Source organism: Lathyrus oleraceus, chromosome 5 (genome assembly GCF_024323335.1).
Source record: "Lathyrus oleraceus cultivar Zhongwan6 chromosome 5, CAAS_Psat_ZW6_1.0, whole genome shotgun sequence".
In the NCBI taxonomy this organism is placed as follows: Eukaryota; Viridiplantae; Streptophyta; class Magnoliopsida; order Fabales; family Fabaceae; genus Lathyrus; species Lathyrus oleraceus.
The window spans coordinates 408,160,950-408,183,237 of record NC_066583.1 but is presented as its reverse complement, the minus strand read 5'-3'; the positions used below and the strand labels follow the sequence as shown (position 1 = coordinate 408,183,237).

General features: G+C 37.1%; 1 non-coding gene across 1 annotated transcript; it reads left to right on the top strand.

The window, feature by feature from the left end:
• Nucleotides 1–11,088: 11,088 nt before the first annotated feature.
• On the top strand, nt 11,089–11,195 carry LOC127088588 (small nucleolar RNA R71). The gene has a single exon (XR_007790420.1). It is a non-coding gene; the product is annotated as a small nucleolar RNA R71 (small nucleolar RNA).
• Nucleotides 11,196–22,288: the final 11,093 nt, after the last annotated feature.

Below are 22,288 nucleotides of genomic sequence, written 5' to 3'. Positions count from 1 at the left end.
CTTATTATAGGGTTAACCCCTCACTAGCATGTTGAAGTTATCCTCACATGGTGGATTTGTGGTTTTAGGTTGAGTTTTCTCCCTTGGATAACAAAAGACCTTAAGGCTTTTGGACCAATCAATTCACCAACTCATTTTGAGATTTTTACCCCGAACTACGAGGTTTTGATCCTAATCTTTTTTTTAAGATGGTACGTAGGCAATGGGTTCATCCATCCAAACACAAAATGTAAATAACCTGTATATTCTCGCCTCATCTCTTCAATCATGTTTGCACAAACAAATTTTCACAAAATACCAACCTTACAACAAATGTGAATAGGGCTCCCTAGGAGTACCTAGGATGTTTTAGGTGCTTAAAACCTTCCCATTGCATAACCAACCCCCTTACCCCGATCTCTGACATTTTTACTAGTTTTTGATTCGATAAAACTTTTAGGTTTTTGTTCGCTTTCTAACCATTCCTTTGGATAAATAGAAGTGCGGTGGCGACTCAACTTGTTTGGTTTACCTTAGATTTAGTCAATATCTCTAATGGTAACGAATACCCGGCTACAGGTAGTGGTTGAAAGAGAGCTGGGAAAAAAGGCTGTTGAGGTGAAGGAAGTCATGGATTTGATCAAGAATGCTGGATTGATGAAGGTTGTGGTTGCTCTGCCCAAATGTTATGAGGGGTTAGTAAAAGAGTTTGTTGTGAATATCCCTAAGGATATTTATGAAAAGAGCAGTAGGGAATTCTGCAAGGTGTTTGTAAGAGGCAGAGGTGTGAGATTTCCCCCTACCATAATCAACAAGTTCCTAGGGAGAGGAACTGATGGAGGAGTGGATTTAGAGACTACAGACAATGAGGTCTGTAGGACTATTACAGTTGGCCAAGTTAAGGAATGGCCTAGTAGGAATCACCTATCAGCTGGCAAGCTAACTGTCAAATATGCCATCTTACACAAGATTGGTTCAACCAACTGGGTGCCTACTAATCATATCTCAACCATCTCCATTGGTCTTGGAAGAATCATTTATGCTATTGGAACAAGGATAAACTTTGACTTTGGAAGGTTTATTTTTGATCAAATTGTCAAACATGCCTCCATTAATGCAGTGAAGCTGCCCATTGCCTTCCCATCCATCATTTGTGGTATTATCTTGAGCCAGCAACCAGGCATTCTTAATACAAGTGACATTCCAAGCAGAAGAAATCCCCCACTATCCATTCACTACAAGCTGTTTGAGGGAAGTCATGTTAATGATGTTGTCATGACATCTGCCAGAAAGGAGCCTGCCTCTCAAGGTAGCTTGATTGATCAACTAAAGGAAACTTGTAAGGAGATGGATAATGGTATTAGGGTTGCCAAGGAAATAAAAGAGGCTTTGGAGGTTCTTATAAGTAGCCTTGAGAAGGAAGAAATAGAAAAGGCTGGTGAGACCGAAGATTCAGATGCCAATACCTCAAGTGAGAGGTCCAATGCTCAATCTAGTGGCAACTCTGATTCTGAAGGTGAAGATGATACTTCTTCCTCTGAATAAATGGTAATGGTTCCCCCTATGTTGAAGACTGTGTGCTGATGAAGACTATTCTGGTATGGATGTTGTGTGTGCTGTTATGGAAGCTGGTCTCCCTACTGTTTTGATGCTGAAGAATTTGTTTTTTTTTTGTTTTAATGTGTGTAATTTGTGGCAGCCCTTACTGATGCCTTTATGTAATATTTTGGGCTCTTAATGAGTTCCATGGATTTGTTCATTATCTCAGCTATCACAACTGTGTATGGTGATGGTTTGTATCTCCTAAACAACTATGTTTTAACATTTTTAATGTTATAACATCTTATCTGACATTCTCTGCTAGGCTAATTGACATTTATTTTGTCTAATTGGTCACCTTTGGTCAATTTTGACTAAAAAGGGGGAGAAGTATTATTGTGAAAGCAGTTAAAGATGTGGAGCTGTGAGGAGATGTATGTAGCTGAACAGATGAACAACTATTATTGACGGAGATATGTTTGATGTAAGACAGAATGTTGTTCTGTTTACAGATGTCAAAAGGGATGTCTGATGTGGTGCATAGGTGATGTTGAAACATATGTCAAAATAATATTCTGATTGTTACAAGTGTTGTGGTTACAGGTGCTGTTATTATCAAAGGAGTTGTATGTGGTGCATAGATTTAGGGGGAGAAGGAGTACCCTTGTGCATTTGTGTGTCTTACCAGTTGCATCTATAACTAGTAATTCTGTTTGTGTTGCACAGATTTAGGGGAAGGAGAAGTACCCTTGTGCATGTGTGCATTACTAGTAGCTATAGCTAGTAATTGTGTTTGCTTCTGCTGCTGTTTAAATTGTTGTTTAACTGCTGATAGTTTTCTTGTAAACAAAATGGACAGATATATGTTTTAGCCAAAATTTTCCAAAGGGGGATTTTGTTGGTTCTAAGTGTTGGCAACAATTTTGGTAAACCAAAGAGTGTTCACAAGATGTTGTGTGTGATGTCTTAACATGAGATATCATATGTACCTGTTGGAGCTTAAGAAACATGATTATGCAGGATTGTTTCAGAATGTCATACACCATGTCATGGCATCTGATATTGTGTACCTGCTGGAGTTTAAGAAATATAATTATGCAGGATTGTTTCAGGATGTCATACACAATGTCATGGCATCTGATATGTTTCTACCTACTGGATATTATAAAAGGAGTTATGGAATTATGCAGGATTGTTCCAGGATGTCAGACCCGATGTCATGACATCCTGTACACAGAACATTCAGTGTGAACGTCTGGTGTTATGTGATTGTGTAATTAATGGCAATCTATGTATGATTGAAGATCTTATTTGCAGGTGCATTCAATCATTGATTACAACCTGATTTACTTATTTTCCAAGGAGATCTAACCAGCTGTCATGAGAAGATTTAATTGGAAAATAGTTTTAGGGTTTTCAAGAAGTCCAAGCCCAGTTGAATGCTTCTATAAATAGGACATGGAAAACCTGATTTGATACACAACCAATACTGAGCGAAATACACAGAGAGAGAGCTAGGGTTTGTGTCTTCTTTAGTCGTGAGACTTGTAATCCATTCAAGTCATCCTTAGATGATTGAATTGGTCTGATTTGTGGTTATAATTTGTCACTCAAAGCATGTAAGCAAGAGTGTGTGTCTACTTGATCAAAGCTATGAAGCAAGATCAAGTGTGTGTCTACTTGATCAAAGTTGTTAAGCAAGATCAAGTGTATGTCTACTTGATTGAAACTGTGAAGTAAAATCAAGTGTGTGTTATTGAAAAGTGTTTTCTTTTCTCAAAGGATTGTTGTTTAAAATCACAGGTGTGATTGTAGGGAAGTGAGTGGGTTGTCATATTTAAGAGTGCTTAGGTAGAAATTGCACGGGTAGAGATTAGGTGAGAAAGACTGTAACTTGTTGAAGTGTACGGAGAGTCTTTGAACTGATTCTATTTTAGTGAATTTCCTTCCTGGCTTGGTAGCCCCCAGATGTAGGTGAGTTGGACCGAACTAGGTTAACAATTGCTTGTGTCTCTTGCATTACTATTCCCTATCTTTATCCTGTTTGCATTACTCAGATATTAGTGTCGTGACATTACCTTCGACATCTCATATCTGATACCAGAATTTCAATTTGACAAACACATCAAAAGTTACATCTCAGTGGACCTCAGTTTAGTCAGATGACTTGACTGGTCAACTTCTGAAGGCCAAACTTCCAATCTTGATGAATGATTTATCGAGGATCCTCAAATAGGCTCATATATGCATAAAATAATGAATGAAAGAACTTCCTTTGATTTAATTTGATCATAGATTGAGGTTTCTGCATAAGCAAGGCACAGTCAAAGCACAATTGAATTAGGGTTTCCTTGGGAAACAATCCTCAAGCCCTTTGGGTTGTCTTGATCAAATTGGCCAATTTAGATACTTGGGAGACATATATGATGATTAGGAGCTTTGTGGACCTTTGTCATGCTTTTTCTCATCTTCAACTAGCCATATCATTGAGCTTATGAGCCTCCTAGGAGCATTGGAGCACATGATCACTTGAGCTTCAAAACAAAAAGAGTTAGTGACATATTTTTGTGCTTTTGGTTAGTAATCAAATAAGAAATGCAATAATATACAATACAGGCATGCTTGGTGGTTTCAAAACACTCACACATGTCCCAACCATAGGGTTAAGGAGCCAAACATGCTATGATCCTTGAGGCAATGCACTGAGCAATGATATGATGCCATGAGGGATCTTAGGGTCAAAATTAGGGTCTTACACATACAATATTGGAAAGTAGCTAGCGCATTGCAGAGTCCAAACGGAATTTGTCTGTAAGCAAACGTTCCGTAAGGACAGGTGAAGGTTGTTTTCTCTTGATCCTCGAAGTGTATGGGTATTTGGAAAAATCCAGAATATCCATCCAGATAACAAAAATAAGAGTGTCTGGCAAGACGCTCAAGCATTTAATATATGAATGGAAGGGGGAAATGGTCTTTCCTAGTTGCCTTATTGAGCTTCCTATAATTTATGCACATACGTCATCCGCCTTCTATACGTTTAGCTACATGCTAGCCCTTCTCCTTCTGCACGACTGTGATGCCTCCCTTTTTGGGTACCACATGTACAAGACTTACCCATTTACTATCAGAGATCTGATAGATTATACCAGCTTCTAAAAGTTTAAGGACTTCATTCTTTACCACCTCACTCATTACAAGGTTGATTCTTCTATGATGTTCTCTGGAAGGTTTTGAATCTTCCTTTAGCGAGATCCTATGCATACACACAGATGGACTTATACCTTTTAAATCAGAGATGTTGTATCCTAAGGCAAAGGGGTATCTTCGTAAAACATTCAAGAGTTGGTTTGTCTCATCATGGTTTAAGGTGGCACTAACTATTACTGGGCGGTTCGTTTCTTTATCCAAAAACTCATATCTTAGGTTCTTGGGCAATTCCTTAAGTTCTTGAGCTGGTTTTCGAGAGTTTGATGAAAGGGATGGAGTAAGATCCAAACATTTGTTAGTGTGAGGTTTTGTTTCCTTTAGCTCGTCATCCTTTTCATTCGGGTTTGATAATGGTTCGATCACAGGTTCTTCTTGATCAAATTCCCTTATCCATTCATCTATGGTATTGATCGCGTAACATGCGTCTCCTATGATTGGTAGTGTAAGACCCCAATTTTGGCCCTAAGATCCCTCATGGCATCATAATATTGCATTTGCAAAGCCTCAAGGATCATAAGCAACTTGGTTCCCCTTGCCTTTGGGTGGGACCTTTTGTGAGTGGTTTGAGATCACCAAGCATGCTTGAATTGTATATTATTGCTTTTCTCATTTTGTTTACTAACCAAAAGCACAAAAATATGTCACTAACATCTTTTGTTTGTAGCTTGAGCAATCACAAGATCTAAAAGCTTCTAGGTGATCCTTTGTGCAATGATATGGCCAAGAGGAGATAAAGGCAAGCATGGAAATGGTTCCCAAAGCTCTCATCCATCAAATATGCCTCCCTAGTATCTCAATTCATCATTTTTGATCAAAGCAAGTCAAAGGGTCTGAGGTTTGTGTCCCAAGGAAACCCTAATTCATCTATGTACCAAGTGTACCTTGCTCATGAAGCAACCTCAGCCCATGGTCAAATACAATTAAGGGAAGTTCTTTAATTCATCATTTCATGCATATTTGAACTCATTTGAGTGTCCTCAATCATCAATTTATCAAGATATGAGTTGTGGACTTCAGAAGTTGATTAGTCAAGTCATCTGACTATTTTGAAATGCACTGAGACCTAACTGTTTGTGTGTTGGTCAAATGGAGATGATCCCAAGCGAAAAAATGTTCTTAAGGACAATATGAACAACTTTCATGTTCATCAAAATTCGATTTGAAGATTGGAAGATCATTATCCATTCCAAGACATTATAGGTTATTTTGACTAAAACCCTAATTTTGGGTCATCTTCCCAAGAACATAACTCATTTACTTTTTATGATTTTGAGGTGGAACCAAATGAATTGGAAATATTATTGTGTCTAATTTAAATGTTATGTTGAGAAAAATTTCAAAATCTCAAAAGAAGTACATGTGATAATGCAAAACATTATAGGTCATTTTGGGGCAAATGCATTGAAATGGAAAAAAGTCCCACTTCAAGTGCCCATAACATCTTCATCAAAAATCCAAATGATGTAAAATTTAATTCCAAATTGATTGTCGTGAAACGATCTACAACTTTCGTGTTGAAGGTTTTATCATTTGGAGCTTGCATCATTGAGACAGAAGGGCTTGAACATTGGCCAAATTTGGAAACTTCACTTTGCATGTTTTGCACCGTATACTTTGAACTCAAAATTCACTAATTTCCAAAGCCCAATTGAAATTTTGATCAACATATCATTTGTTCCTTATGCAATGAGCTTTCTAACCATTACTCATGAGGTAGCATTTGGAGTTTGGAAGCACCATTTTCGAAGGCATGAAGATTAAATGCATTTTGTGAAATTCAATTCAAATTGCCATGCATGAGTTGTTTATACTCAATGTACACGTTCAAAGGGACTCCAAGGAAAGGGACTCCATTCTTCATAATCCAAAGGTGTGGATCAACTGGTTTTTGCTTCGAATCTCTTTGTTCTTTGATCTATTGGCCTTGATATTGTGTTGTCTGAAGTCCTCTCTATAGAGGCATCATTGTTGTATGCTTAATTTTCAAAATCAAGCAAGTTCATGATGAACACCATCAAGCTTCCATCTCTGATTTTTCTCTTGATAGGAATCTAGAGTGGAAGTGAGTGGTACAGGAGTGATGTACATCACTTCCTCTTTCGAACGGTGCCTAGATCGCCCATTTTTATGAACATTTGAATCTTTGTGTTTTTCTGCCTTCGCCGGAGCTCACCGGAGAAGACGATGGCGCTGGCCACCGTCTCATTGCCAGATTCAATGTGGATCGTTGATCTCAATTCCCAGATCTAATCTCCACCCTCCAATGTTATGACTTATTTTAATTCATTGTGTGGTTGCATTGACTGAGGACTTTGGTGCGCGCGCATGCCATGTCCATTAGATCCTCCACGTCAATTAATGAAATCCCATCCAAGCTGTGGTTTTTTCTGATTTTTCATAATTTCCATTTTATTTCTTTTATTTCATTTAACTTCAAAAATTCATAACTCTTTCATTTAAATTCCAAAAAATATGAGACCAATTGCATTATTTCTCTTTTTAAAGTCGATTTGAAGTGATTTTGAAGTTTGGGATAAATCATTTGGACTTTCCAAAGTTCATTTGAAGTGATTTTGAAGTTTGACCTTTCTTTAATATTTTAATTCAAGTTTATTTTTTAAATATTAAAAATGCCAAAAATATTTTGTTCATTTCTTGACTTCCAATCTTCATCCCACTTCTGTTTTTGATAGTTTGACCATGATCCTCAATGTCATTGGTCAACACTTGTTGATTGGTACATTCCATTTCACTTAATGCATCTTATGTTCTTCATTTCCATTATCCATCTCCTCCTCCTTCTTCTTCTTCTTCTCTTTTGGATCAATGAGTTAAAGGTTGATAAGTTAGCATTGATTAGGGAGGTTTAATCTTCCTTGATTCAAATCTAATTCATCTTGATCAATTGATCACGTGAATGGCTTTGCATTAAGGATAGATTGCCTTCTAAATCATGCAAAGGACTTAAACCAATACAAGATCATTTCTCTTCTTCTTGTTGGCATGACAAGTTGTTGGAACTTGGTTCACTAATCAAGACTTCTAACTTGTGTTGTTGCCTACATTATTATTGATCGACCTCAGATAGTTGTGACTTCTACATAAGTCCAATTACGATTGCTTAAAATAGCGCTAAATTTTCCTTATGGCACACTAACTATTAACACTAACCATTAACCATTAACTTTACTTTTTGTACTTTACTTTTATGCAATTTACTATTCTTGTACATATTATTCATTTGTTTTTCCCTTTGGTCACTTGAGCACATGTTTATGTCAATGCAATTTGCCTTTTGCTCACTTGAGCACATAATTGTGTATATACTATTGTTCTTGTGTGTTTGTTTTGATTGTTGTGGACCAACTGCAAAAATGGACAAATGGACTTAGACTTTAGGACCTTCCCCAAGCTAATAGAGTTTGAAGAGCAACAAGGCCTCATGCCTTTAGAGTGCTTAAAATTTCAAAGAGCAACTAGGCCTCATGCCTTTAGAATGCTTAAAGCTTGAAGATGAGCATTGAAAGGATTAAATTCTAAACTCCCTCTTGTCCATTCTTTGATTGCATTATGGAACTTTTTAATGTGTGTGTTTTTGTGCTAGGGATTCCAACATTGAGCAAATTGAGGAACCATTGCCATGAGTTTCTAACAGAGAGAGATCTAAAAGCCATTGGAAGATTCCTAGGAGCTTATTATGATTGTGTGCTTGCTTGCTTAAGTATTTGTCTATCTTGCTTATTCCAAATGATGGGAGCTACTTGGATCATCAATATGATCTCAAGAGAGGAACTCCATTTGTGGTCTTGTTTCTTATCCCTTCTCTCTTGTATGATTAGGACTTTAGCCCTTCTTCTTCTTCCTTTCACTCTAACCCAAGCCAAAACTTTTGTGCAAACATTTAACCTTTGTTTTCAAACATTAGAAACCTAAGCCTTATGCTTTTGATTTTCAAACTTTCTTTTCATAACACTTATTTTAAATTAAACTTTTAAATCAACTTTGACCATATTTTGTAAATACTTTTCATTGGTTAATACCAGTCATTCAAATACTTTTGTGGTTTCAATGGCCACTTTCTTAATCAAATTTTTGATAACCTTTAGCTATTAGGTTTGAGTTATCCTTGAGGTAGATGTAATGCTCACCTATATCCTTAGTGATGAACAATGATTCTTCCATGCTTATTATAGGGTTAACCCCTCACCAGCATGTTGAAGCTATCCTCACATGGTGGATTTGTGGTTTTAGGTTGAGTTTTCTCACTTGGATAACAAAATACCTTAAGGCTTTTGGACCAATCAATTCACCAACTCATTTTGAGATTTTTACCCCGAACTACGAGGTTTTGATCCTAATCTTTTTAAGATGGTACGTAGGCAATGGGTTTATCCATCCAAACACAAAATGTAAATAAACTTGTAAGTTCTCTTCTAATCTCTTCAATCATTGTTTGCACAAATATATTTTCACAAAAATACCAACCTTACAACAAATGTGAAAAGGGCTCCCTAGGAGTACCTAGGATGTTTTGGGTGCTTAAAACCTTCCCATTGCATAACCAACCCCCTTACCCAGATCTCTGACATTTTTACTAGTTTTTGATTCGATAAAACTTTTAGGTTTTTGTTCGCTTTCTAACCATTCTTTTGGATAAATAGAAGTGTGGTGGCGACTCGACTTGTATGATTTACCTTAGATTTAGTCAATATCTCTAATGGTAACGAATACCCCGCTACAGGTACAATCAGGATCTTTGAAAGAATAAACTCTATCTTTTCATCTCCTACTTTGAAAGTTAATTTTCCTCTTTTAACATCTATTATAGCTCCGGCTGTTGATAAAAATGGTCTACCTAAAAGGATAGGGATATCGTCATCTTCCTTGATATCCATGACCATAAAGTCTGTTGGGATATAAAGTTGACCGATCCTAACTAGGGTGTCTTTTAAAATGCCTACAGGATAATTAACATACCTATCGGCTAATTAGAGGGACATCTTAGTTGGTTGTAATTCTCCTAAGTTTAACCTTTTACACACAGCTAAGGGCATTAAACTCACACTAGCGCCTAAGTCTAGGAAAGCTTTGTCGATCACATGACTCCCTAGAATGCAAGGTATAGAAAAACTCCAAGTGTCTTTCTCCTTCTTAGCAAGTTTATTCTCGAGAATAAAGTTGCACTCCAAGGGTTTGGGATCGTCAAGCCTATGCTTGTTGGTTAAGATGTCTTTGAGAAATTTGGCGTGAGATGGAATTTGGGTGATGGCTTCGGTGAAAGGAATCTCTACATGAAGCTTCTCTATTAATTTTATAAATTTTTCGTATTGGTTATTGATTTTGGTTTGTTTAAGTCTTTGCGGATATGGGATTGGTGGTTTATACGGGGGCAGTGATTTGTAAGTTTTATCCTTGGCTTCTCCTTCTTGGTCGGTTTGTTTTTCGGGTTCCACTGGTCCTCCTCCTTGGTTTGTAGGTCTATTTTCTTTAGAAGCTTTGGACTCACTCATTGCTGGGTTATGAGGCCCTTCGTAAGCGGTCCCACTTCGTAATGAGATAGCGTTAGCTTGCCCTCGAGGGTTGAGTTGAGGTTGTCCAGGGAATTGTCCTCCAGGTGTAGTTTGTTGGGCTTGGTTTTGTGCTACCTGCGAGATCTGGGTTTCAAGCATCTTGTTGTAAGTGATTATCTGATCAACCTTAGTCCCTGATTGCATTATCAGTTCGTTTACGTGAATGTTCTAGTTTAGGAATTCTTTATTTTGCTGAGTCTGGCCTAATATAAATCTCTCTATGATCTTATCAACGTTAGGCTTCTGAGGCACAACTTGAATAGGTTGGTTTGGTTTTTGGGCTTGATAACCTTGTGGTCTATGAGGTGCATAATTTTGGACAGGGTTCTGGTTTTTATAGGAAAAATTCGGGTTATTTTTCCATCCAGGGTTGTAAGTATTAGAAAATGGGTTACCTTGGGCGTAATTCACTTGGTTGGTGTTCAGGTCGTTCAAAAGGTTACATTCCGCCGATTTGTGTCCTTTAGATCCACAAAGTTCACACTCTGTGTGGACTACCGCTGCGGTGTTAGTGTTTGTAGAAATATGTTCGACCTTAAGGGCTAAAGCGTCCATTTTCTCCTGCATCATGTCCATAGAGCTTATCTCATGTATTCCACCTTGGGTCTCCTTTTTCTCTATTGATGCTCATTCAGTTCCCTATTGGTAATGGTTTTGGGCCATATCCTCAATTAGGTCACAAGCTTCAGGGTAAGGTTTGTTCATCAGCGCGCCACCAGAGGCAGCGTCAATGCTCATCTTTGTGTTATAATGGAGTCCATTGTAGAAGGTATGAACGATCAGCCATTGTTCTAGGCCATGGTGTGGACAGACTCTTAACAGCTCTTTATATCTCTCCCAAGCTTCAAAAAGTGATTCTCCTTGGTTTTGAGTAAATCTAGTTATTTGGTTTCGAAGAACAACAGTCTTACTAGGGGGGAAATATCTAGCAAGGAATACTCTCCTAAGGTCTTCCCAGGTAGTTATTGAATTAGCTGGAAGTGAATCTAACCATGAACATGCTCTATCCCTGAGGGAGAAAGGAACTAATCTTAAAGGAATCGCATCAGGTGAAGCACCGTTGGATTTAAAGGTGTCGGCCAGTTGGATAAAGACTTTTAAATGTTGATTTGGGTTCTCAGTAGCGAGACCCGCGAATTGGTTTTGTTGCACTAATTACAGTAAAGATGGTTTTAGTTCGAAATTGTTGGCAGGAATGAGGGGGTTTATTATACTAGAACTAGGTTCCTCGTCAGAGGGTTAAGCAAATTCCTTAAGAGGTCCTCGGTCGCGATTCTCGGCCATAGCTTTCTTAATTCGGATGAGTAAGAGGCGTGTACGAATGTAACGTTCGGGTTCTGCTAAAGGATCTACTAAATTTCCGGTACTACGGGTTCTTCACATTTGACGAAGTTGGTCCCCGGCAACGGCGCCAAATTCCCAAGTGCACGAATCGCGTCAGAGTAATATAAAAGAATATCGATCCCACAGAGACCAAATCGTCAATCTATCGATTACTATTGTTACGATGTTTATCTAAGGCGGTACAAAAGAGATATTGATGTCGCAAAATAATAGTAAATAAAGGAAATAATAAATACAATGCAGATAAAGACAGGTTTGAATGTATTTTACGTCAGTTAAACGATGTTTCGATTGTCTAAATAGAACTACTTATGGGGCAATATTTTATACTCTTGAAAATAATCCATTTCACAGGAACTGTCGCTTTCGCGTATTCAGAACCGAGTTTACCCTTAAATTAAGGCCTTTTATTGTCACTTATAAAAAGTGCGCAGAACGCTAAAGTAGTAAACTTATTTTTAAGAAATAAGACTCGTAAACTTAGTTGAAAAGTGATTTTGATTTGAAAAGTTTACCTAAGGATTTTCCTGATTTTAAATCTATCAACGCGTCCGAAAACAGTTTCAAAAATCGGTTTTCCTTTCGGACTCCTTGAGTAGTTAAAACTAATCAAGTTTGTTTTACAAAACTCGAATTAAAAATCAAAACAGCCTTTAAAGCATTTCTACAGATTCAATATGTGAAACATTTCTTTAACTGCGATCCTTACATTCTAACCTTAGAAAGATTTAGCCAGACATGGTAATACAAACAAACACAATGATATTGATCATGATGAAAAGTTGTTTTAGAATGTAAGGCGTAAAGAACAAGTAAAGTGTGTAAGATAATTAAAACGAGCAATAAAGATAATGGCGAGAAATTTAAATAAAGTAAATACAATGATAGGAATTAAATAAAGTAAAACATGGCAAGAAATTAAATAAAGTAAAGCATAGCAAGAAATTAAATAAAGTAAAGCATGACAAGTAAATAAATAAAAGCGATTAAATTAGAACCTGCTCCAAACAGAGGCTTTAAATCTGGTACAAGGAAAATAAACCTTTGACTTTGAAGATAAAGACGACAGCAAAATCAAAGTGCTCTAACTTAATTTCACTAAGGTGCGATAACCCCTCGACGTGACAGATTGTCGCTTTTACAGATGATAATATAGTCTTAGTGTTGCAAACAAAGTTGGATGATTTGGAAATGAACTAGAACGACCTATTTATAGAGGAAATCAGCAGCATGCAAAGACCATGATGCCTTTCAACTTCTCCTTAGTGGGAATGTGAAATGCAAAGGTGGCGCCCGCCACTCCTTCATGGCGCCCGCCATGTGTGTCAGTGGGAAAGTTCATGGGATCATGGCGGTTTCCTCCTGGATGAGGGCTGATGTGTCATGGCTTCTACTATAGCGGCCACCATGCATAACGCCATGTGTACAATATTTGCCGAAAAACCCTAATTTTTGGTCTTTTTGCTTCGTTTCTTCTAAAAAGGTCCTGAAAGAGCTAAATACCTGAAAGCAACATAAAAGAGAGCATAACACAAGCAAAATGATAATAAAGACCTAATAAACATGTGAAATCCGAGTCAAAAATGCGGTGTGATTCAGTGTTATCACACTCCAAACATCAAAGTTGAAGTAGACATCTTGAATTTGACTGTGCAACTTGGAAATATTTCATCTCATAAAAATTGAGCAAGTTATGGCCTTGGGAAGTTGACTTTCAAATTAGGGTTTAGACAAAATGACCTATAATGTTTCAACAAAGAAAATGATTTTCCAAGCAAAACAAGCTCTAGGTCTCAACATGAAAGTTGTTTGGAATGTCATTTAGAGTAACTTTACTCTTGGAATCATTTTTATATGGTGAAAATTGTAGGAGATAGGTTCTAGGGAGACCCAGTTTTGATTAGATGAATTCATCTGGTCAACCACCATCAACCTACTTGCTAACCTTCAATTCTTTTGACTTTATTGGCTCATGGTAGATAATATATGCATAAGATGATGAAATTTGAAGTGTCCCTTGAGAAATTTGATCAATTGATGAGGTAGCATGTTAGAGAAGTTACTCAAGATACCTAGTCAAACTAGGGTTTCTAAGGCAAGTCACCCTCAAACTCTTGAAGAAAACTTGATCAGTATAACATGTAGTAATCAATGGACCTCATATATGATGCTTATAACCATTCTTGGATCAATTAATTGTTGTGCTCTTTGTCATGAGGGTCTCAAACCCTAAATATGAACTTGATAGATCAATGGAGATCATGCCCTACCTACAAAAGAGTTAGGCAAATGCAAAGACATATTTTTGTATTTTGGTTAGTAAAATGATAATATACAAGTATGATACAATCACATAATTATTGATGATCTCTCCCAAAACAAACCCAATCAAATAGGGGTAAGGAGGATGCCAAGGTATGATCCTAATGCTAATGCTTATGATGAAATTGCATGAGGGATCTTAGGGTCAAAATTGGGGTCTTACAGCTACCCCTATTTAAGGACATTCTAACTGAGGAGGCGAAGGTTAAAATCTTCATGTCGACTAAGTAGAATGGGCTTAAATAACAACATGTAGAAACAAACTTTGGTCCCTAAGAGACCTCATGATGCATATGATATGAATGCAACCGTAAATTCTTTGTGGGGAAATATTGCCACAAAGGAAAAGAAATTAGAGAGACCGAAAGTCCGCAGGAGTATAATACATTCCATAAGGAAAACTCACTAGGGAGACAGAGACTCTGGAGGATAAAGGAGTTTGCGTAGGCCAGGTTACGAATTAAAACTATTGGGGGACTAGAGGAATTCCATACAAACATGAAAAAGACTCAGCCGGGGAACAACAACATCTGCAGGGGATACGAGTAAGTCAGGATAAAACTGAAATACTTGAATCATGCAAGGGAAGAGATTTCACTAAGGTAACGCACATTCAACTCAACTGGGGAAGAAATAAACTTCAACACAGGAGGAGCATAAATCCATTATCTAATACCTGTTACTAGGTGAAGAGATAATAAAGATCTGACAAAGAGGACATTCGTCATCGGTTAGGATGAACATATCAAGGATGACTTGCTGGGAAATGCCAGGAGGGAGTATTCATTACCAGTTACTGGGTAAGAATAACCTTGCGGGGGAAAACTGCAGAAAAATATGATTTGTAACTACCGGTTACTGGGCAGAAGACCAAAGGTAAGAATATCCGTTATCGGTTAAGATGAACATATCAAGGATAAACTCAACAGGGAAGAGAATCCTTCATCGATTAAGATGAACATATCAAGGATAGACTTGCCTGGGATTGTCAAGGAGGATACCCGTCATCGGTTAAGATGAACATATCAAGGATAAACCAACTGAACAAAAAGTATGAATTACATCTATCGAATACTGGATAGAAGACCATCAAAGAGAAAATTTGTCACCGGTTAGGATGAACATATCAAGGATAGACCCTGTGAAGGGAGGAAATAGGAATTACATCTATCAGTTACTAGATAGAAGACCATCAAAGAGAAAATCCATCACCGTTTAGGGTGAACATATCAAGGATTAACTTTGTGAAGGGGATAAAAGCAGGATTTACAACTACTGGTTACTGGGTAGAAGACTGCAAAGAGAAGGAAACCCATCATCAGTTAGGATGAACATATTAAGGATTAACTCTCTGGGGAACAAGAATAGGGATTACAACTACCTTTTTACTAGGTAGAATACCGAGGACGAGAATATCCGTCATCGGTTAGGATGAACATATCAAGGATATACTCAGGCAGGGAGATAAAGATATCCATCACCAGTTAGGGTGAACATATCAAGGATATACTTCCTGGAGAATCAGAAACAAATGAAATCACCGGGGACTTCACTGTTGGGAAAACGATGGTACTTTTGTCGGGTATTGGGCAAGAAGTAACAAACTGCAAACTACAAAGAATATTACCAGTTACTGGGTAATAAGCTCTTAGGAGACTCAAATTATCTATCTCGGTATGATCTAGAAAGAAACAGTCAATCAAGACTCAACCCAATGAGGATATAACTCAAGGGGAGTGATTCCATCCAGATAAACAACTGAGGAGGAAACCGAAGTAAAAATCGTCCACGAGGAAACAACTCAGTGAGGAAGAGGAGAAAGGTTAAAGTCTTTCTGCCTAAGGGGCTAACACTCTACAATTGAGGGAGGACAGACACTGAACTTGTATGGGGATAAAGTACCGCCATACAGAGAATGAGAATCTCAAATTGACAAGTCAATCAAATATGATGGTGCCAATATGCAATTATGAAATTATATGAAGTATATGTATATATATGTATACTATGATTATGCTGACAAAATGATCACAAAGGATAAAAAGGTGTCACAAAGAATTTGAATCATCGGTACAATCCGCAAAAAGAGGGAGACAACTGCTAGAGAACAGAGAGATCAACAACCCAAGGCTCAAATCTAGCCGAGGGAGGAGATCTGCTGAGGAGAGGACAAGTTATCGAGTCTGCAGGGAATTTTAGGTCAACGCCATATCAAATGGGAGACAACCATACAGAAGATAAACACAAATAGCTGCTCAGAAACCAGGAGGAAACTCTGACTGGGAGCGAGTCGGATGGCGACTGGTGGGGAAACCAATGCGATCTACCAGGGAAAACATCTTACTCTGCTGAAGATCAACCCTGCTGAAGAAACGCGAACTCCGTCGGGGAAAACAGAAACACCACCAGAGAAATAATACGCCGCAAGGTACTGAATCAACCAACTCAACTGGGGAAAAGAATCGGAATTTTGCTAGAGTTCAAAAACTCCGCAGGGGAACCAAATCAACACAAACAACTAGGGATACCCGAAGGGTTAACTTCTTAGGGAACCTCTGATGTTTCGCACTTAAGGACTTGCTGCTCTTCGAAGTGCTGTTGATACTTCCTTTTAATTGCTTTGAAAAAAATCTTGTTTTTATATGTTTTAAGAAAATGATTTTGATTAAAAATTATAAATTTCCAAAATGATCATAATAAAATTTAAACTATTGGCTGAAGTAAATAAGAGTATAAACAATTGGACAAAAGCTCAACTTTATTTAATGGGATGGTAGTCTGTAAATGACAAGACTCCATAGATTTTTACAAAGTTGAAAATGGTAATTTACATGGAAAAGGGTTACATTGAATACAAATGATCCTTAGTCCTTCTACCAACTCTTGATATCCACTATGCTCTTGACCGCTATCGGGATGATGAATCGACGTCAACCCTTGTGCTCAACAAAGTCTTTCCAAAATTGGTCGATCAACAGACTGCAGTTACTTTCCATAATCCCTAATTTTTGCATAAGTTTCCCCAATGTGGGGTACTCAACTTATCGGGAAATTCTTTTTCTGTTTTTATGTCTCTAGTTTTTGCCTGGATCGCCCTTTCGGGTTTTCAATCCACCGAGACGCTCATTTTTGCCTAAGCCGCCCTTTCGGGTTTTCAACTTAGCGAGTTGTTCTTTTCTTTTTTAGGTGAAGTATTTCTTGACTGCATCTGCATTCACATGACGAGTGAACTCTTCACCATCCATAGTTGTAAGAATCAAAGCACCACCTGAAAAGGCTCTTTTAACAACATATGTGCCTTCATAATTAGGAGTCCATTTTCCCCTAGAATCTGGTTTGAAAGACAAAATCTTCTTGAGCACAAGGTCACCTTCTCTGAACACACGAGGTATGACCTTCTTATCAAAAGCTTTCTTCATCCTCTATTGATATAACTGACCATGACACATAGCAGTCAATCGCTTTTCTTCAATTAAATTCAGCTGGTCAAACCTAGTCTGACACCATTCAGCCTCAGTCAACCTGGCTTCCATGAGAACACGCAATGAAGGAATATCAACCTCTACGGGGAGCACTGCTTCCATACCATATACAAGAGAAAAAGGGGTTGCCCGTGTTGATGTGCGAACAGATGTACGATACCCATGCAAAGCAAACAGGAGCATCTCATGCCAATCCTTATATGTGACAACCATCTTCTGAATGAACTTCTTGATGTTATTATTCCCAACTTCAACAACCCCATTCATCTTAGGTCTGTAGGGAGAAGAATTATGATGTGCAATCTTAAAGTCTTTTCGAAGAGATTCCACCATATTGTTATGCAAGTTCGATCCATTATCAGTAATGATCTTACTTGGCACACCATAACGACATATAATCTGATTCTTGATAAAACCTTACAATAGCTTGCTTGGTTACATTTGCATACGATGCCGCTTCAACCCATTTTGTGAAGTAGTCAATTTCCACCAAAATGAAACGATGTCCATTTGAAGCTCTGGGCTCAATCATCCCAATCATATCAATTCCACACATGGAGAAGGGCCATGGGGAAGAAATAACATTCAATAGTGTCGGAGGAACATGAATCTTATCAGCATATATTTGACACTTGTGGCATTTCTTCATAAAACTGCAACAGTCAGATTCCATTGTCAGCCAATAGTAACCTGCTCGCAACATCTTCTTTGCCATTGCATGTCCATTGGAACGAGTACCAAAGGAACCTTCATGCACTTCCGTCATCAACAAGTATTCTTCGTGTCTATCCACGCATATGAGAAAAACCATGTCGAAGTTTCTCTTGTACAGGATATCACCATTCAGGTAGAAATTACTGGCTAATCTTCTCAAAGTCTTCTTATCTTTCAAAGATGCCCAGGACGGGTAAATTTGACTTTGGAGGAAACACTTGATGTCATAATACCACAGCTTCTCGTTTTTGATTTCTTCAACAGAAAACACATGAGCTGGCTTATCAAGATGCATCACAGACAAATTGGGAACTTCATTCCAATACTTCACTACTATCATTGACGCTAATGTTGTAAGAGCATCTGCCATCCGGTTTTCATCTCGAGGGATATGATGAAACTCATTCTTTGTAAAGAAAGTTGAAATCCTCCTCGCATAATCTCTATATGGTATTAAACCGGGTTGATTTGTCTCCCATTTACCTTTGATCTGATTCACAACCAAAGTTGAATCTCCAAAGACATCTAGATACTTGATTCTGAGATTCATGGCCACTTCAAGCCCCATAATGCAAGCTTCATATTCTGCTATATTGTTTGTTTACTTGAAATTCAATCTAGTTGTAAATGCTAAATGCGTGCCTTGAGGAGTAACGATCACTGCCCCAATGCCATTTCCATATTGATTAACAGCTCCATCAAATACGATGCCCCAACGGGAACCATGTTTTGGCCCTTCTTCAAGAAGTGGTTCATCATAATCTTTCATTTTCAAGTACAAAATCTCTTCATCAGGAAAGTCATACTGCACTGACTGGTAATCTTCAATCGGTTGGTGAGCCAAATGGTCAGCCAAGATACTACCTTTGATCGCTTTCTGAGATCGATATTCGATATCATACTCTGATAACAACATCTGCCAACGAGCAATCCTCCCAGTTAAAGCAGGCTTTTCAAATATATACTTGATCGGATCCATTTTGGATATCAACCAAGTGGTATGATTCAACATATACTGGCGCAGACGCTTAGCAGCCCAAGCCAATGCGCAACAAGTCTTCTCAAGCAAAGAATACTGAGTCTCACAGTCGATGAACTTCTTACTGAGTTAGTAAATTGAAAATTCTTTCTTTCCAGTCTCATCTTGCTGACCAAGAACACAACCCATACTATCTTCGAGCATAGTCAAATTCATGATCATCAAGCTATGGATACGCTAGACATCAGATAACAAGAGTCACCACCGCACTTTTATTGTTTCCAAGTGAAAAGGGAAAAAGTATGAACAAAACCCAGAAGTAAGAAGTTTTCAAATCAAAACTAATAAAATGTTAGAGATTACAGGTAAGGGGGTTGGTTACACAGAGGAAAGGTGTTAGCACCCAAAGTGTCCTAGGTACTCCTAGGGAGCCCTTTTTGTGTGCATATGTATTTGATACAAAAATGATGTTCACAAACAAATAGAATATGGGGATGAGAAAAGAATTCATTAATTATATTTTTGTGTTTGACAAGACCTTTGGACTTGTGCCTACGTACCAACATAAAAATGAGGGATCAAAACCTCGTAGTTCGTGATACAAATTTCAAAGTGGATTCATTGCTTTTATCAAAAATTAAGTTTGAAAGGCACAAAGGCCTAAAAATGGTTTGAATGACTTAGTTTTTTTTTTCTTTTTCTGAAAGTTTAAGTCAAGTATAGTTAAGTTTATTTACAAATTTTGATTTAAGAAAAGAAGTTTGAAAATGCAATGGCAGGGAGATTTTAAAAAGTGGTCAAAGTTGGTCAAAGTTTATTTTCTATCTTTTTGCAAAGGTGGTCAAAGTTTAGAACAAAACAAGTTCAAACAAAGAATATTTTAAAAAAGGAATGAGATATTTTGAAATTAAAGAAATGGGGAGAAGATCGAGAGACTAATCCTATGCACAAAATTAAAATTTAAGAGTTGAAAAGATCTGACCGATGGGTAGCAATCCAATAGACAAGAATGTCAATAGAAACCCAGAATTCCCTTGGACATTTAGAATCAAGCAACACACAAATGCACAAGTATATTATCTTGAAGGGCAAAGACATCAAATAAAGATAGCCACATCCAAGCTTTAGCCATTCCATGATCTTCTTCAGATTAGCCCATATAACAGATGAATTCCACAAGTCACAGGTTCAAAATAACAAAATCACAAGGATCATGTTGCAGATGAACTCAGAGGAATCTTGAAAGATGTATCAGATGAAGTTTCAAATTGCAAGCATTTGGTTTCATAGAAAATTGGCATTGGCCAAATCCTTTAGCATAAGGAGGTTGCCTAAGTTCTAAGGCCATTTGTCCAAGATCAAGCCAACTGTCCACACAAAAGTGTTTTAGGGTTTTTGTTGTTATTATGTACATTAATGGTCAAAGACCACACAAACAAGCAAAGTATACGCAAACAAGATATATCACACAATATGGTCCAAATGGACAAAGTGAAAATTGCATTAACATAAACAATTAGAATGGTATGAATAATGGAAAATGAATAAAGGATAAAATTAAATGACACTAAAGTAAATGGCTTGAAATTAAAAGTTAGTTGTTAATGAGTTAGAAGTTAGTATTGTTTTGCTTTTGCTTTTCATTTTTTAAGTCATTCTTTGGAGAACACTCAACCCACTTATCACAAGCATGGATCCTTGAGCCAAGACATCTTCCAAAGGAAGGAAAAAAGGTCAAGTTTCCATACAATACCATGAAAGAGTAGAGACTTACAATCTCACTAACTAGAATGCTATGCCTTTTGTGTCACAAATTTAGCGCTATGTTAAGCAATCGTAATTGGACTTATGTAGAAGTCACAACTATTTGAGGTCAAGCAATAGAATTTTAGTGTTAATGCATGTTAGAGACATAGTATGATGGACTATGCTCATGAAACATACCACACACAAAAAGAATATGCAAAAGAGGTGGCCTAATCTCATCTATACTCATGTTGATTTTTCAATCAACTAGCTTTAGGACTTTGAGATATCATAAACCAAATGATATGAATGCATAAAGAAGGGGAATGAGATGAAGAGGGAGGGGAATGGATCAAAACTCAAATTGGTCAAAGGAGGACTTTTACCAAATTAATATCATCCATTCATTTTAGGAGATGGAATGTACATTCCATTAATCCCCTAAATCCAATGATATTAACTTAACAAAGTCAAATCAACCTTGACCATGGCCCAACAACAAGAGTCAAACTCAAACAAGTCATCACAATTGGTCAACAAATTTATTTCGCATTTATTCAAATTAAAAATACAAAAATAATACATTTAAATTAAATATGGTTTGTCAAATTCCTAAAACCGCATCAAAACACCAAAGAAATGGCAATGAGGTTTATCATAGGTCTAACAAGGTCAAAAGACCTTGGAGAAAAAAATTCAGAATTTTTAAAGACTTATAAGTATTTTTAAACAATTAAAAATAATCATAAAATCAATTAAATCATGAAAAATATTAATCATGATCCCAAAATTAATTTTAATTCAGAATATGAATGAAGAAATTATTTGCAAATTTTTGGTGAAACTCTCATATTTTTTGGATCAATATTAAAATTAATATGAATTAATGAAAATAAAAGAATTAAAACAAAAATCAGAAAATGTGAAAAAACGTGAGCCACTTGATCTCCCTCATTAATTGAGGTGGCAGATCAAGTGGCCTAGAACAAGCGTTCCACCAAACACATGAGTCAGCGTGTCATACCCCAATTTTGTCCGGACATTTTAAAATTCCATAAATTCAATTTTTATTTCATTTTGCATCATATGTACAACATAATATGCATTTCTTCATAAATAACACCTAAAATATCAGTCGGAATAAATTCTTGAATATACGGACAATTTAGTTAAATCAATTCTCAAGTACGTACAAAATTAGCAGGTAAAAAGTTTCAAAATTAAACTTGCAGACATCAGTTTTATTAGCCTTTAGTCCACGTAGCTTAATCATGTATGCCCGTTATATTTTTCGACGACTTCTTCAGCTGCATTTTAATCCGTCTGAACCTTTTAACCGGTGAAAATTTATTTCATAATTTAAAGAAATGTTGTATTTTTTCAATAAGTATATTTCGTGCTGATCA